This window comes from Mastigoproctus giganteus, chromosome 2, assembly GCF_048544385.1.
Source record: "Mastigoproctus giganteus isolate SK-2022 chromosome 2, ASM4854438v1, whole genome shotgun sequence".
NCBI lineage: Eukaryota > Metazoa > Arthropoda > Arachnida > Uropygi > Thelyphonidae > Mastigoproctus > Mastigoproctus giganteus.
This window is the reverse complement of record NC_143576.1, coordinates 216,444,810-216,460,943: the sequence shown is the minus strand read 5'-3', so window position 1 is coordinate 216,460,943 and position 16,134 is coordinate 216,444,810. Positions and strand designations below refer to the sequence as shown.

The following is a 16,134-nucleotide window of genomic DNA, read 5'->3' as shown; positions in this document are numbered from 1 at the left end:
TCCAAATAACAAAATGTATGTATTTTGTCTAAACATAATTTCACAAGCAAAATAACAATAATTCATAAACTGAGTAAATTTCTTTAACATAAAGCTGTATGGAATATAAATATAAATCAATTGCAAAACTGCAATTGATTTCTATTAGTGTGATGTTTAACCGAAGAAAAGCAGACAGGTCAGTATGCACAGGTATTGTTATTATAATATCAAAATTAGCATCTAAGGTCATATTGTCTTAGATGCTATTATGTCTGCACAAGTGTTTTTCATAGATTAATTTGTAGGTTCATTCCATTAGAACAAAATAAATCCATATGATAACCATATGTTTCATTACATTAACTGAATAAACTTATTCTTTGACAAATTGAGAGTACAGGAGGTCCTCATTTTTTTGTTGCTCTGTTGTTTGCCATTTCATTAACTGATTTCCAACTGTTTACCATGCACAGAGACTATCATAGTCTGTGATTGCTCACATTGGGTCATATTTCTAACAAATCAGTTTGCTTTGTGTATTTACTGAGAATTTCTCAAATTTCATATAAATTTAATATAACCGTAGCATTACTTTCAATACTTTAAAATAATTAAAAATATATTCAGATGTTTCAATAAATGTCTTACTTTTATTAATGGAATTAATATAAATCTTCTAATGAAATTTATATGTAAGTGCAAAAACTATTTGCTGCTAGATTATGACATCTAAATGACCTGCAACAGTAACTAATCCTTGAGGCTATCACAGACATTCTCTTGGTATGCCATGCAGGGCTTGCTACCTCAGAGACAAACACTGATGGAACTGATATTCAGGTGACACTCAAGTCAAGTGGACCGGATTTTGGCAAAGTCTGGTCATTCTGTGACAATCAAATCCTCCATCTGCACCATCACGATGGTGGGTAATGCTGGGTATAACCCTCATGTGCTAGTCTTAAATATGGTACAGGGTGTATGGATATGACCATCCAGGTGCAAACCAAAAAAGCAGGGGTTGAGGTGTGGCATCCACACCACATGGAGTAATGCAACCCTTCTATATTACCAGACAATACTAGTTGCCACATGACTCTCATTAATGGGTGCAATACCACCACATTGCTTATTGGAGGCTTGAAGTGGTGGAACTCATGTTTAGTCTACCAAGCAGCAAAGCTCCAGCAATCCTCGCATCTCTTCATCATGCATTATGGTTGATGTATTTTGAGGTTATGATGGACATCATAGCAAGATCCAATCTTTACATTTTGAGGGTACAGTACTAAAACGGTGTTCATAGATGAGTTGCTAGATAGTCTACTAGACTGAATTCATAAATAACTCTGTAGAAGGCTTCCAAGATCAGCTAGTATATAATCTTACTGCCTCTACTCTGCCAGATAGTGACTGGGGGGAGCCCAAGTAGTGTGTATGCAGGGGAGGGGCATTGTCAAGGCTACATTATGTCAAGGAGCTGAGTATATGCTGAGTATATGCCACCATATCAAAAAACTTCATTACTTCATACATGACCTCCCTACCTGTTCTTACTACTGAATACATTATGAGCAGTCAAGTTAATAGAACAAACATCTGTGAAAAGACCTAAACCTGCCAAACAATTCCTTGTTCATTTCACAAATATACATAGCCTCAGTTCCAATCACAATGATGTCCATTTCCATTCACAGTCAGCCAAACCAAAGGTACTTTTTCTGAGAGAATTCCAATTATTGGTTGATTCAACCACTGCTTGTCTCAGTGTCCTAATTATTTGCTGTATGATTCCTTTCCCTTAAAAGGTTGTACTTATGCATATGTCTTCTCTTCGAATCTCCTCTTTTTGACCTTCTCTGGCTTAAAATCTTTACCACATTCTGTTAAATTCATCTACTGCTTCTATTGTTCACCCAGCTCCACTAATCACTTGGAACTCTTTGACTTCCTTTCTTTGAAACTTGACTTTCTCCAGTCCAACTTTCCTAACAGTGAGGTAATTTTCCTTTTTTTATTTTAATGTTCACAGCTACAGCTGGCTTCACTTTTCCAGTCACACATACCTAGCTTGTTTAGATGCTAGGGCTTTTGCAATTACTAATGACCTCACACAGATTGTTCACTTACCTACCAGAATACCAAACACAGCCAATACTCTTGATGTTTTTCTCAAAAATAACCTCTTTAAATACACAGTCAAGGTGAGTGGTCCTCTAGGCACTCAGATCACAACTTGGTGATGGTCTCTTCTCCAACGGACCCTTTTCTCTTGTGGCCCTTCTGAACCTCATATTGTTTGGCATTACAAGAATGCAAAATGGGATGATCTATGAGATTTCTTTTTCTTCTTTTCCTTGGTCAGATTACTTTTTCAAATCTTCTCATGTTAACATTTGCTCATATCGCATCAGTGAAATTATTCTTGTAGGGATCTTTCATTCCATACTCCACTGTAAACTCTCGTCCTTTATCTAAACCTTGCTTTACCAATAAATATACTAAGGCTGTTCAAGATAAGAATGTTGCATATTGCAATTGGCTTGCACTCAAATCTCCAGATTCATTTTCTGCCTAAACGAAAGCTCACAACAATTGGAATCCAGTTATTAATCAGTACAAACTAGTTTTTGAACAGTATGAGTAGAAAGTTTGATTCTTGTGCAAACAGTAATCAAGCATTCTGATCTCTTGCCAAAGCCACTGGCCACAACTTTTTCTCATCTCTATTCCCACTTGTCAAAACCAGATGGTCTATTGCCATCTCAGCTAATGATAAAGCTGACCTGCCGGCACCCTACTTTTCTTATAAATTGTGTATTGATCTTAGTAACTACCTCCTACCATTCCTAATACACTCCATTCAATGCCTCCTGTGGTCTTCCATCAAAAGGATACCAGAAGAATTCTGAAGAGCCTTGATGTCAAGGGTTTGCTTAGTTGCTTTGCCACCTCCTTTAATATAACTGGATAGATCCCATCCACCCCAGGTGCCTTTCTTATGTTTAACTTCAACAATTTGATAACCTTCTGCCATTTTCAAACCTTAATAACTCCTCATGTGTGAATGTAGATGCAAAATACTCATTCAGTTTGTTCGCTATCTGAGCAGGATCATCAACAATCAGATTCATCCCCTTCCTTTTAGAGTTTATATAAGTAAAGAAATCCTTGCTGTTTTTCTTAGCATCTTTTGCCAAAGATTTCTCGTAATCTGCCTAACCTCCTTTGTAACCTGATTACAGACTAGCTTATATCTGCCATAGGCTTCTAAGTCACTTGATAATTTATATGCATCCCATGCATTTTTCTTCTCTGTCACGAGTCTCATTAGATAACCATTTAGGCCTAAACCTTGAACAATATTTCTTAATAGGTATGAAACTTTTAGTAGCATCCACGATTAATTCCTCGAATGCTTCCCACTTAGAATTTACTGCTGGTAACATCGTCAGTTGATCTCACTGTACAGAATTTAAAAACTTGTAAAGAATTTGAATCTTGCATCATTTGTTGATAACTCTTTAAGCCTGTGTTTTCCTTTAGGAATTGGAACCATTCTCTTTTGGGTCTTCCTGGTGGGCTCTTATCTCCAATTCTTCTTGTCAGTACTACATTAGGCAGCCCGTGTTGTTTCATCCAGTTCACATGTCCAAATCACTGAAGTTGTTTTTTGTAGATCTACTCTATTATTCTGCATTCAAAATTTAGATCTCTCCTTACTTGTTCATTAGTTTTATGTTCTCTCCAATTTGTTTTATTGATTTTTCTTAGACATCTCATTTCAAATGACATTATTTTTTGCCTTTCTTTCTTATTTATTCTCCAATTCTCTGATCCATAAGTTTCTGTGGGTATGATGACAATTTTATATAGTTTAATTTTTAGACTATTTGAGATTTTATTGCTCTTCCATACGTTTTTGAGTTTGTTTATGTTTGTCCATCCGATGTTCAGTCTGTGATTAATTTGGTCAATATTATTTAGGTTTCCGGTTATTAGAGAGCCCAGGTATACAAATTTTTGTACTTGTTCTATTTGTTGATTTTGGATGTTTATGTCTTCTATGTTTTTTCCGATTTGCATTACTTTGGTTTTATTTATATTAATATTAATTCCATAATTGTTGCTTGCTTTATCGATGTTTGTTAATATTTCTTTTAGTTGTTCTTTGGTTTCTGTTAAAATCACAATATCATCTGCATATTTTATGTGGTTTATATTTTTTCCATTTATTATTGTGTCTCTCTTTTTTTTTTTTTTTTCAATTAATTTCATTAATTCTTCTAGGTAGTTATTAAATAGATATGGAGATAAAGGGTATCCCTTCATGACTCCTTTCTCTATTTCAAATTTCTCTGTTTTAAGGTTGTTGAATTTTACTATTGCTCTTGTATTTTTGTAGAAATTATTTACAAACATGATTATTTCATGATCAAGTGAGATTTTTTGTAGTTGCTTCATTAAATTTTCTCTGTTTACAGAGTCAAATGCCTGCTTGAAATCTATGAAGCACAGATAAAGAGGCTTCTTCTTATTCCAATATTTTCTGCAATGATGTTAAGTGTGAATATTTGGTCTAGTTGATCTGCTTTTTCTAAATCCTGCTTGTTCTTCCCCTATTTTTTCTTCATATTTTTTAATTATCCTATTTTGTAAGATCCTTATAAATATTTTATATATATGGTTTGAAAGGGTAATGGGTCTATAATTCTGACAATTTTCTTTATCTCCTGTTTTGTATGTAGGTACTATTATTCCACTTTTCCAGTCTTCTGGTATATCACCTATAAATAAAATTAGATTAAACAATTGTGCGAGGTGTTTTAACATTGCATCGCCTCCAAATTTCCATAGTTCTGCTTGGATACCATCATTTTCGGGTGCCTTGCCATTCTTCACTTGGCTATTTGCTTTCTGAACTTCTTCTTTTGTTATCGAGGGTGCTTTATCTCTTCTATTATCTAAGGCAAGAGTGTTTTTTCCTCCCCCCTTAAACAGAGTTTGGTAATATTCTTTCCATATTTTTTAAATTTCTTGAGTGTTTCCTGTTTTTATATTGATTTTTATTTTTCATTGTCATTGTTTTCGGGATGTATGTTTTAGAGAGTTCCTTTATGACTCAGGTAAGTTGTTTTAGAGTCATGACGTTTATTTGCCTCTTCATACTGCTTTGTCTTCCAACCATTTCCTTTTAGCAGCTTTACATACGTTGTCTATTTTGTTTTTTAGGGCTTTATATTTTTCCCTTTTGTCTTGACTATTTTCTTTGTTTAGGAGGTTTTTCATTTGTCTTTTTTCCGTCCATACCTCTAAAATTTCTGCTATAATCCAAGGATTATTTGGTTTTGTTCCCAAGGTTTCTAAGGCTGCAATCTTTAGTTAATTGTTTGGTTTTCTCCCATATATTTTCCACAGATAATGAATAGTTTATATCTTTTAATTTTTCTTGTAGTGTTTTCCCATAAATTTTCTTTATTTTATCTTCTTCAAATCATGATATATTAATGTTGCTCTATTGTTCTTTGGCTTCATATTTTTAAATTTCCATTTAATTGTTGCTGCTAGCAGTTCATGGTCAGTGTCAAAACCTGTACTTCTAAGAGTTAACATTTTGAATGGATGACTTCCAGTTGTTATTTATTAAAATGTAGTTGATACAGTTTTTCGCATTTCCATCTGGTGATGTCCATGTATACCTAAGTTGAAATCTGTGGTAGAACAGTGTGTTGGTAATGAATAGTTTATTTTCTTTGCAGAAGTTCAAGAGTTCTTCTCCTCGCTCATTTCTATTTCCTATCCCGAACTTTCCTAATACATCACTGAAATCTATCGAAATCTGTAAATCCTCACTGGGCAGTTTGAGTAGCCCTGACTTGATGGAACTAGGAGGCCATGGGGTGTTGAATGTTAGGATGAGAACTCGGGTAGGGACGAGATTCCCATCCTTTCGTATCAATATTCTCTTGACAGCTGTCACTCCTTGGTCTTTCAATTCAGAGTTGCCTTCACATGTATCTTCTGATACATGAAGAAGATTCCACTCTGATATGACACCTTGTGAAGAATTCAGAATTTTGTGGGGAGGTTACAGTGATAGGTATTCCCCCTATGGATGTAGAGTTCAGGATTTTTTCAGCCTGTTTCGTGTTTGAAGCTTTGACCAAAGTCGTTTTACAGATTTTGGTGATCCTGCCAACTCTTCTAATCCTTTCTGGATAAAGAAGGGTGACATCTTTCTAATTGACTGCTCACCGGTGGAATGAAGAATGAGGAAGAGTGGTGTCATTGATGGTGGTGTGCCCTCAGTTCTGGCTCTTTTTATGGAGATGTTTTCTGTGCTATCATTTCGATTAAGTAAGGACCTTGTTGGGGCTCCAGAAGAAAGAGGACTTAAATTACTCATAGGAGTGAAGTAAAAATTTCAGATGCCCTAAGTACCTTACACACCACAGAGCCCTACAAGGGGATGCCCACTCGTGAACTAGTAGGTACTGCATACACGAATGGGATGCCAAGTTCACTCAGAAGCATCAAACCCACGTTTCCAATAAGCCTTGATCCCATCCCACGACCAAAGAGAGGGAGACTTATTGGAACACAGATGATCCTAGCAGTAAGAACCACATACCGATTGATCCCAGTCAGGCCGGTCCGACACCACCTGTCTTGCTGAAGCAGGGGTCCGAAGTGGTGTATTAAGGCTCGCCCTCCCAACCTCTTTCTGAGTTTCCACGGTTCACAGCGCATGGCTGCACATGCCAGATTCCAATGACGTAGCCCTAGAACCAAGGTATGGGTGTTAGATCCCAGTGATGCTAATCTGGAAGACCAGTAGCATCACTGGGAGGTCCCCTCAACATGTACAGGTGCCCACATCGAGGGGAAGGTTTGGGAGGCCAGGGCTGTGTATAAGAAAGCAAAGAGCGAAGAAATATTTATATATGTGAGTACAACAAAGAAAAAAGTGAATTAGATCGGACACTTGTGCACTGAGTGTGGAAGAGTCTTAGATAACCCAGCTGATATTGCAGATGAACTGAATAGGAACTTTGCATCTATCTTTACAGAGAAATATCCTTCATGCTAAGAGACCATTCAAGTAAGGCTGAGCCACATGAAATTAGTGATTTCAAAATTACAGATGACTGTTTATTCGAAAAACTTGAGCATAAAGGCAAGTAAGGCTCCCAGAGTTTATTGATTATACCCAGTAATTTTGAGGGAGGCTGCCACGGAGTGTACTGGACCACTGATGTTAATCATGCGGGCATCTTTGGCTTCCAAGGGTTTTCCAAAGCTTCAACAGAAAGAGATCGGGATTCTCTTTTTTTCACCTAGTTAAACACTCAGCATTGCTTTGAAGAATTATTAACATGCCAAGAATGACTTGGGTTAATTTGTTATATTTCATGCTTCCTTGTGCACTTGTCAGTTCCCTGACCAAGGAGCTGTTTGTTTGTTGGTTATTTGGAGCATTAGCAACTAAGGCCATATTGCTCCGGGGATATGCGGTGGTTGACCTTTCCGCATCCTCCGTATTTGGTGATCACGGACTCGAACCCCGGTCTAATCAAGAAGCGTGTGCTGCGCACTGCTGCTCCTGCTCACCTGGCTACGGAGGCGCCCGACCAAAGAGCACTGTACATCAAATTCTTTCTTCATTCATAATAATGTCTGGTGGATTCTCACACTGAAACTGATGCTACAAAATAACTGCTTTGTATATATATATTTTTTATCTTTAATAACACTGTAATAGTGGAAACTTGTTCAAAAAAAAATTCAAAATTGAAAACTATGCACTGCCAGTTGATGAAATCTGTGAACGTTTCAGCAGTTATAAGAACATAATTTTTCAATGGGAACACGCACTATGTAGTTATATAGCAATAAAGTACTTCTCTGCTGAGCAAAGTTTTGTTTTAGACTGTTTACAAACTTTGCAGTAGAAATGCCTATAACTCGGTCAGAATTATCCTTCTGGGTGTACTCTGCCATGGTAACCAGCTTCCAAAATGGAAGTAGAAGAATTTAAAAACCACTGATATAATAAATTTATACCTAATATTCTTGAACATACATAGGAATAATGACCTCAGTACATGGATGTGGGGTACACTGGATTGCAAAGCTATGTTTGGATTTCCAAATGGCATAACATTTAAAAGAAACATGCAAATTGCTTCATTCGAACCAGTAGCGAGGAGCATTACAAACTTTTGGTACAAGTGAGAATTAGTATATCTCTTGGCCTGTTTAAGAATTGCTTTTACCTGTGCTTGCAATTCAGAAGTTCACTTTCTTGGAGGGTTCATTAATTTGTCTCCTTTCTAGACTTCTTTTGAAAGAAGACAAATTAATGAAATTAAAGACTGGGTTTGGATACGAGTCAATGGAACTCAATTGTTCCAATTTTCAATTTTGTACCTCTGAAAAGTATTCATGGGTTTTTTTAACCTCTTCTTTAAATAAACTCGTTAAAGGTTACCACGTTTACAAGTCTATATTCCACCAAAGAGAGCACTGTGTATGTATATCCTTCAACCCCCCCCCTTTTCTTTTTTTTTCTCTCTAGTAGTAGTAAATGTCTACCAAATATTCTGCTTTCATAAGGTGTGCACAGCTCACTTTTCAGCACACAATTTAATAAGACAAGGCCAGCATATTAGCATGAAGTGCTCAATCTCCTCTTTTAATACCCTTGTTACCCTACTTTTCATGTCTACTATAATGGGTGTATTATCAACAATATGCACCAGAAAGTTTTTTGAAGGAATCCAACATCCATTCAGGTTGTTCGGGTGTCTTATGTGTACCCTCTAGAGTCAGTCACCTTCGAATGGTGGCACTGAGACAAAGCTGCTTTTGATTTTATTTTTTGATCACAAAAGGTCACCAATGGAATATAACTTGGAATAATCTTGATTACTGCCATTAGTAGCAATCCAAAATATTACATTTTTCAGAGAAATCATTACCTCTTCTCTCACTGTCTATACAATTTCACTAACAATGCCCATTGTTTTTGTTCTTCCACAACTGTACTTTTTTGCTATTTCACTACTGGGAAACATATTCCTGAACACATGCATGATCAACACAGCTCAGAGGAAGATTGTATTTTACAAAAAAAGATGCAATAAACATTTACGTACATGACACCATCATCACTATGAAATGCTACTTCGATTTTTGCTTTTCTTTCTATGCACTGCAGGCTGTCCTTATGTTTATTTGTTTGAAAATGTTGTATAATGACATCACATTTCCCACCACTTGAAATTTAAAAACCACATCTACAGTACACAAGTAAAACATGTTACATTTTTCAGGTTTACAGTACATGGCAAATCTTGTACGTATTTCTTTGGAATTACCTTAATTTCTTTGGTATCTTACTGAAAGACATTACTAATTAACTTCATACTGATTTATATAACCCTATGATGTCATCACACAAGTACAATGAAATGATCACACACAACAGAGAACAGCACTATTATCTTGTGATTCTATTTTGTAATACAGACCACATACCCAACAGAGAACTTGTTAACAAAAATGAGGTAAAATTCAAAAAACTTTTTCAGTTGCTATAAGCTCAGCAAATTTCTTTGTCTCCAACTATATTATGATGGTGAGATAGAGAAGGGATCAAACTGAGTAAAAAAAAAAAAAAAAAACACGGATTCTCCATCATAAATCCAGAGTTAGCATTAGTATAAACAAGAACATTAGTAAAGGCATATGATGCAAGAAAGCAAACTTATATAGCATCAGCCCAAAAAAAAAAAAAAAAATCCCTTCTCATTTCACCCATCCATTCACTCCAAATATCTGTCTAGTTCTGCCTTGAATCTATTTAAGCTATCAACTTCTACAACGACAGATGGAAGTTTGTTCCAGCAATCAATCACCTGCTGGCTAAAGACAAACTTCTGCACATCTATCTTACAACTGTCTTTCCTCAATTTGAATTTATGCCCTCTCAGGCAATTATTCTGAGCAAGAGGAAGAATCCCATCAGCAATGAGCATGCTCAAACCATTCAAGGCCTTATACACCTCAATCAGATCACCTCGCAGATGCCTAGTCTCTAGACACTGTAATTGGCAAAACTTAAGACTTTCTTCGTAAGAACAACCCTTTGTTCCATTCACTAATCTTGCTGCCCCTCTCTGTACTCATTCCGGCAGCTCTACATCCTTCTTAAAATGAGGCTTCCAGACCTGTATACAGTACGCAAGGTGTGGTGTGGTGTGGCCTGACCATTGCCTTATGCAAGGGGATAATCACCTCCTTATCCCTGCTAGAAAAATTCCTGTATATCATTGACAAGACATCATGAGCTACTCTTGCAAAATGTCTGCACTGCTCAGAAAACTTCATATCTGACTGAACGATTACCTCAGGTCCTTTTCATTCTTTACCACTGTCAGTGTAGTAACACACAGTTGATACATTACTCTGGGGTTACTGCTTCCCATATGCAGTACTTTACATTTGTCAATGTTAAACTTCAGTTGCCCCCTCTCAGCACACCTGCTCAACTTTTCTAGATTCTATTGCAGCAGTGCACTGTCATTAACAATCCTGCTGATATACCATCATCATTAATAAATACAGAAAACAACAATGGACCCAACACTGAACCCTAGGGGTCTCCACTAATAACACTAGTCTGTGAAGAGCAGTGTCCATTGATTACCACTCTCTGTCTTCTCCCACTCAACCATCCCTTTATTCAATTTGCCTAGCAGCAATTTGCCTCCAATGCCACACTGCTCCAATTTGTGCAGCAGTCTTCTACATACAACACTATCAAAAGCCTTTCTAAGATCAAAATATACGATATCAAAATTCTTTGCATCCCAGTTCCTTCATGACCACATCATAGTATCCAATCAAATTCATCAGACAAGACTTCCCTTTAACAAACCCATGCTATGTCCGAGCTATAACTGAAGTCTTGTCTGGATGATTCTGCAGTGCTTCTTTAACCAGTGCCTCAATTAATTTCCCTGGAACAGAAGTTAAACTAACAGGTCTGCAATTAATTGTCTCCCCCCTTTGATTCTCCTTTGTGAATTGGGGTCATTGCATATCTCCAGTCCATGGGTACCTCCCCTGAGTCCAAGGAAGCTCTCATAATTATGGTTAAGGGTTTGCTTACTTTCTTTGCTGCCTCCTTTAATATAACTGGATAGATCCCATCCCCCCAGGTGCCTTTCTTATGTTTATCTTAAACAATCTCGTCCACTTTGCTCTCAGTTATTACAAAATCATCCAGTTAATTGCCAGAGTTTAATTCACCTCTAGCATTACCCTCCCTGAATAACTCCTCATGTGTAAATGTAGATGCAAAACACCCATTTAGTTTGCTAGCTACCTGAGCAGGATCATCAACAGTTAAACCATTGACATCAAGTGAATCAATCTGATTCAGCCCCTTCCTTCTAGAGTTTACACAAGTAAAGAACTGTTTTCTTTGCATCCTTTGCCAAAAATTTCTTGTAATCTGCCTTTGCCTGCCTAACCTCCTTTGTGACTTTGTTACAGACCAGTTTATATCTATCATAGGCTTCCGCGTCACCTGTTAATTTATGTGTAACACATGCATTTTTCTTCTCTGCCACACGTCTCATTAGTTCATCTGACATCCATTTAGGCCTAAACCTTGAACAATATTTCTTAGTTGGAACAAAAAGCCTAGTAGCTTCCAAGATTAATTCTTTGAATGCTTCCCATTTTGTTGCTGTTGGTAACATCATCAGTTGGTCCCACCATATAGAATTTAAAAACTGTCTCAGACCACTGTAGTCATCTTTACGAAAGCAAAAACCCTTTCCTTTATCCCTAATGGTAGTTACCTCTGAGTAAATCCCACTTCAGCACACTGTGATCACTGCCACCTAGTGGTTCTTTTATCTGCAGATTCTTAATGCATGAAGAATCACTAGTGATAATCAGATCAAGAGTATTACTCTCTCTCGTTGCCTCCCGAACATGCTGCTGTAGAAAACAATCATCCAGTACATACGCAAAAGTCTTGATAGTGGGTGAATGACCGACCCACAAGTCTAACGATTTCACTCCTTTGAAACATCAGGTTTGTTTACTTTTGTCTATTACCAAAATCTTCAGTTTTTCATTACCAGCCATATTTGCACCAACCAAGACTGTTTCTTTCCAATGGATACAGTCTTTTAGCATTAGCATTAGTAGAGGCATTTGATGCAAGAAAGCAAGCTTATGCAGAATCAGCCAAAAAAAAAAAAAAAAAAAAACCACTTCCACTTCACCCCTCTGTTCGTTCAAAATACCTGTCCAGCTGAGCCTTAAACTTATTTAGGCTATCAACCTCCACCACAAGGGATGGAAGTCTGTTCCACCAACCAACCACCCGCTGGCTAAAGGCAAATTTCCGCACGTCTATCCTACATCTGTCTTTCCTCAATTTGAATTTATGCCCTCTCAGGTGATTATTCTGAGCTAGAGGAAGAATCCCATCAGCATTGAGCATGCTTAAACCATTCAAGGCTTTATACACCTCTATCAGATCACCTCGCTGGTGCCTAGTCTCCAGACACTGTAATTTGCAAAACTTAAGCCTTTCTTCGTAAGAGCACCCCTTTGTTCCATTCACTAATCTTGTTGCCCTTCTCTGTACTCGTTCCAGCAGCTCTACATCCTTCTTGAAATGAGGCCTCCAGACCTGTATACAGTACTCTAGGTGTGGCCTGACCATCGCCTTATACAATGGAATAATCACCTCCTTATCCCTGCTGGAAAAATTCCTGTATATCATTGACAATACTCCATGAGCTACTCTTGCAGCCCGTCTGCACTGCTCAGAGAACTTCATATCTGCCTGCACAACCACCCCCAAGTCCCTTTCATTCTCTACCACTGTCAGTGTTGTACCACAGAGTTGATACGTTGCTCTGGGGTTGCTGTTTCCCATGTGTAGTACTTTACATTTGTCAATGTTAAACTTCATTTGCCACCTCTCAGCCCATCTGCTCAACCTTTCCAGATCCTGTTGCAGCAGCATAGTGTCAGTAGTGTCCTTGACAACCCTGCCAACCTTTGTATCGTCTGCAAACTTGGACATTAATCCCGATATACCATCATCAATATCATTTATAAATACAGAAAACAATAATGGACCCAACACTGAGCCCTGAGGGACTCCACTAATAACATCAGTCCACGATGAGCAGTGTCCATTGATTACCACTCTCTGTCTTCTCCCCCTCAACCACCCCTTTATCCATAGCAGCAATTTGCCTCCAATGTCAAACTGCTCCAATTTGTGTAGCAGTCTTCCATGTGCAACAGTATCAAAAGCCTTTCTAAGATCCAAGTATATAATATCAAAGTTATTCCCTGCATCCAGTTCTTTTGTGACTGCATCATAGTATCCAATCAAGTTGGTCAGGCAAGACTTCCCCTTAACAAAACCATGCTGTGTCTGAGCTATAACTGAAGTCTTGTCTAAATGATCCTGCAGTGCTTCTTTAACCAGTGCCTCCATTAATTTTCCTGGAACAGAAGTTAAGCTCACAGGTCTATAATTACTTGTGTCAGCCTTTGATCCTCCTTTGTGAATTGGAGTCACATTTGCACATTTCCAGTCTATGGGTACCTCCCCTGAGTCCAAGGAAGCTCTCATAATTATGGCTAAGGGTTTGCTTACTTCCTTTGCTGCCTCCTTTAATATAACTGGATAGATCCCATCCACCCCGGGTGCCTTTCTTGTGTTTATCTTCAACAGTTTCTCCTCCACTTTACTCCCAGTTATTTCAAGATTCTGTAACTTACTGCTAGAGTTGAATACACCTCTGGCATTCCCCTCGCTGAATAACTCCTCATGTGTGAATGTCGATGCAAAATATTCATTTAGTTTGTTAGCTACCTGAGCAGGATCATCAACACTTGACCCATCAATATCAAGTGGACCAATCTGATTCATCCCTTTCCTTCTAGAGTTTACATAAGTAAAGAACTCTTTGCTGTTTTTCTTTGCATCCCTTGCCAAGGATTTCTCGTAATCTGCCTTCGCCTGCCTAACCTCCTTTGTAACTTGGTTGCATATCAACTTGTATCTATCATAGGCTTCTGTGTCATGTGTTAATTTGTAAGTATCCCATGCATTTTTCTTCTCTGCCATATGCCTCATTAGTTCATCTGACATCCATTTTGGCCTAAACCTTGAACAATATTTCTTAGTTGGTATGTAAAGCCTAGTAGCTTCCAAGATAAGTTCTTTGAATGCTTCCCATTTTGAATTTGCTGTTGGTAACATCATCAGTTGGTCCCACTGTATAGAATTTAAATACTGTCTCAGTCCATCGTAGTCGCCTTTACGGAAGCAATAACCCTTCCCTTTACCCCTAATGGTAGTTACCTCTTTGAGTAAATCCCACTTCAGCACACTGTGATCACTGCCACCTAGTGGTTCATTTATCTGCAGATTCTTAATGCATGAAAAATCACTGCTGATAATCAAATCAAGAGTATTACTCCCTCTAGTTGCCTCCCGAACATGCTGATGTAGAAAACAATCATCCAATAAATCCACAAAAGCCCTGCTAGTGTGTGAGTATCCAGCCCCCAAATTCCAGTCAATATCTGGGAAATTAAAATCTCCCATTATAAGACACTCTGATTTACTGGCCCACTCTATTTCCCTGTACAGTTCCTTATTATACTCATCAGAGTCATTAGGCCTATAGCACACTCCTACTCTCAATTTTGATCTCCCAATGTTTATGTCACACCAAACTGACTCGACACTGCACTGTCCAGCGATGTCGACTGGCTTCACTTCCTTGGTTTTTATGTGTTTCTTAACTAATAGCATAACACCTCCCCCCTTCCTATCCTGTCTATCCTTTCTGTAGACGTTGTACTCCCCAAATTGCAGTTCCGCATCCCTTATATCTGTGTGACACCACGTCTCTGATATCCCAACAATATCTGCCTTCGATGTTTTGAGCAATACCTCAAATTCATCAAATTTATTTACTAAACTCCTAGCATTGGTGTACACGCAAGTATACCTGCACCTGTTTCTATTCTTAGCTACCCTAACACAACCCATGTGTTTACTTGTACCACAATGGCTCCCAGCAGTCTCTGAAATACCATGCATCTTGTTTTTCAGGCTTCTGCTCATTCTAATAGAAGCAGTGCAAGAATCTCTTTCACCTCTGCCAGTGGCTACTGTCAATCTATTGGTCTTTGTCTCCCCCCAAGCTAGCAGTTTTCCGACCCACATAACACTGCCTCGATAGCATCAGCAAATATTCTTGCACCCTTTCTATTTAAGTGTATCCCATCCCTGTAGAAGCAATCTCTCCTGTTAACAAGTACAGTCCAGGCTGAAAAAAATTCTACCCCTTGAGCCTTGCACAATCTTTCCAGGGCCGAATTGATCGACAAGGCTCTCATCATATACTCCCTCCTATCGTGTCTGGGCAGAATTGCAGACACTTTCAAATTCAACCCTAATTCTCGGCTTTTGTTCAACAGTGACCTGTACTTGTTAAGTAATTCTGCCGGTCTCCTACTCTTAATATTATTAGTGCCAACGTGTACAACTATATCACCTTTTGTGCCCTTAAAAGATGATATTCGCTCTATAACATCATCAACCTTTGCCCCTGGCAGACATACCCTGGTCCTGTTCCACCTATCTTTTTTACAAAGCATGTTCCCCGTTTCCCTGACAATAGAGTCACCAACAACTACTAGTTCCTTCGGGACCAGCGCATTCTGCCTTAGGGGTTTTCTCTGTGTCACGCGATGCCCAAGTGCAAGCTCTGGCGTTGATGTGGGCAGCTGAGAGCTTGATGGGCCCCTCAATTTAGTTTCTTCGAGGGCATCCACCCTGTCCTTCAAGCTCTCATATAGGCCCACAAGAACGCCGAGTTGTTGCCTGATTACAGTCTTCTAAGATTACAGCTCCACTTTCAGCGGAAATAACTTTTTCGAGTAAGCCATAGTGCTTTTTAAATTTGTCCAGCCAACCAGAACTGGCTTGGAATGTTTTATTCCTCAAAAAAGATGCGTACTCCATAGCCTTTTCTTTTATTAAAGGCCCTGATATCAGCATGTTTTGGTCTCAGATCAACTTCACCCACT

At 38.3% G+C, this 16,134-nt stretch overlaps 1 protein-coding gene across 1 annotated transcript in view; it reads right to left on the bottom strand.

Moving 5' to 3' along the window:
* Positions 1-16,134, bottom strand: part of LOC150090085 (uncharacterized) — a 460,543-nt gene that overhangs the window by 98,695 nt on the left and 345,714 nt on the right. The gene's annotated exons all lie outside the window — the stretch shown is intronic.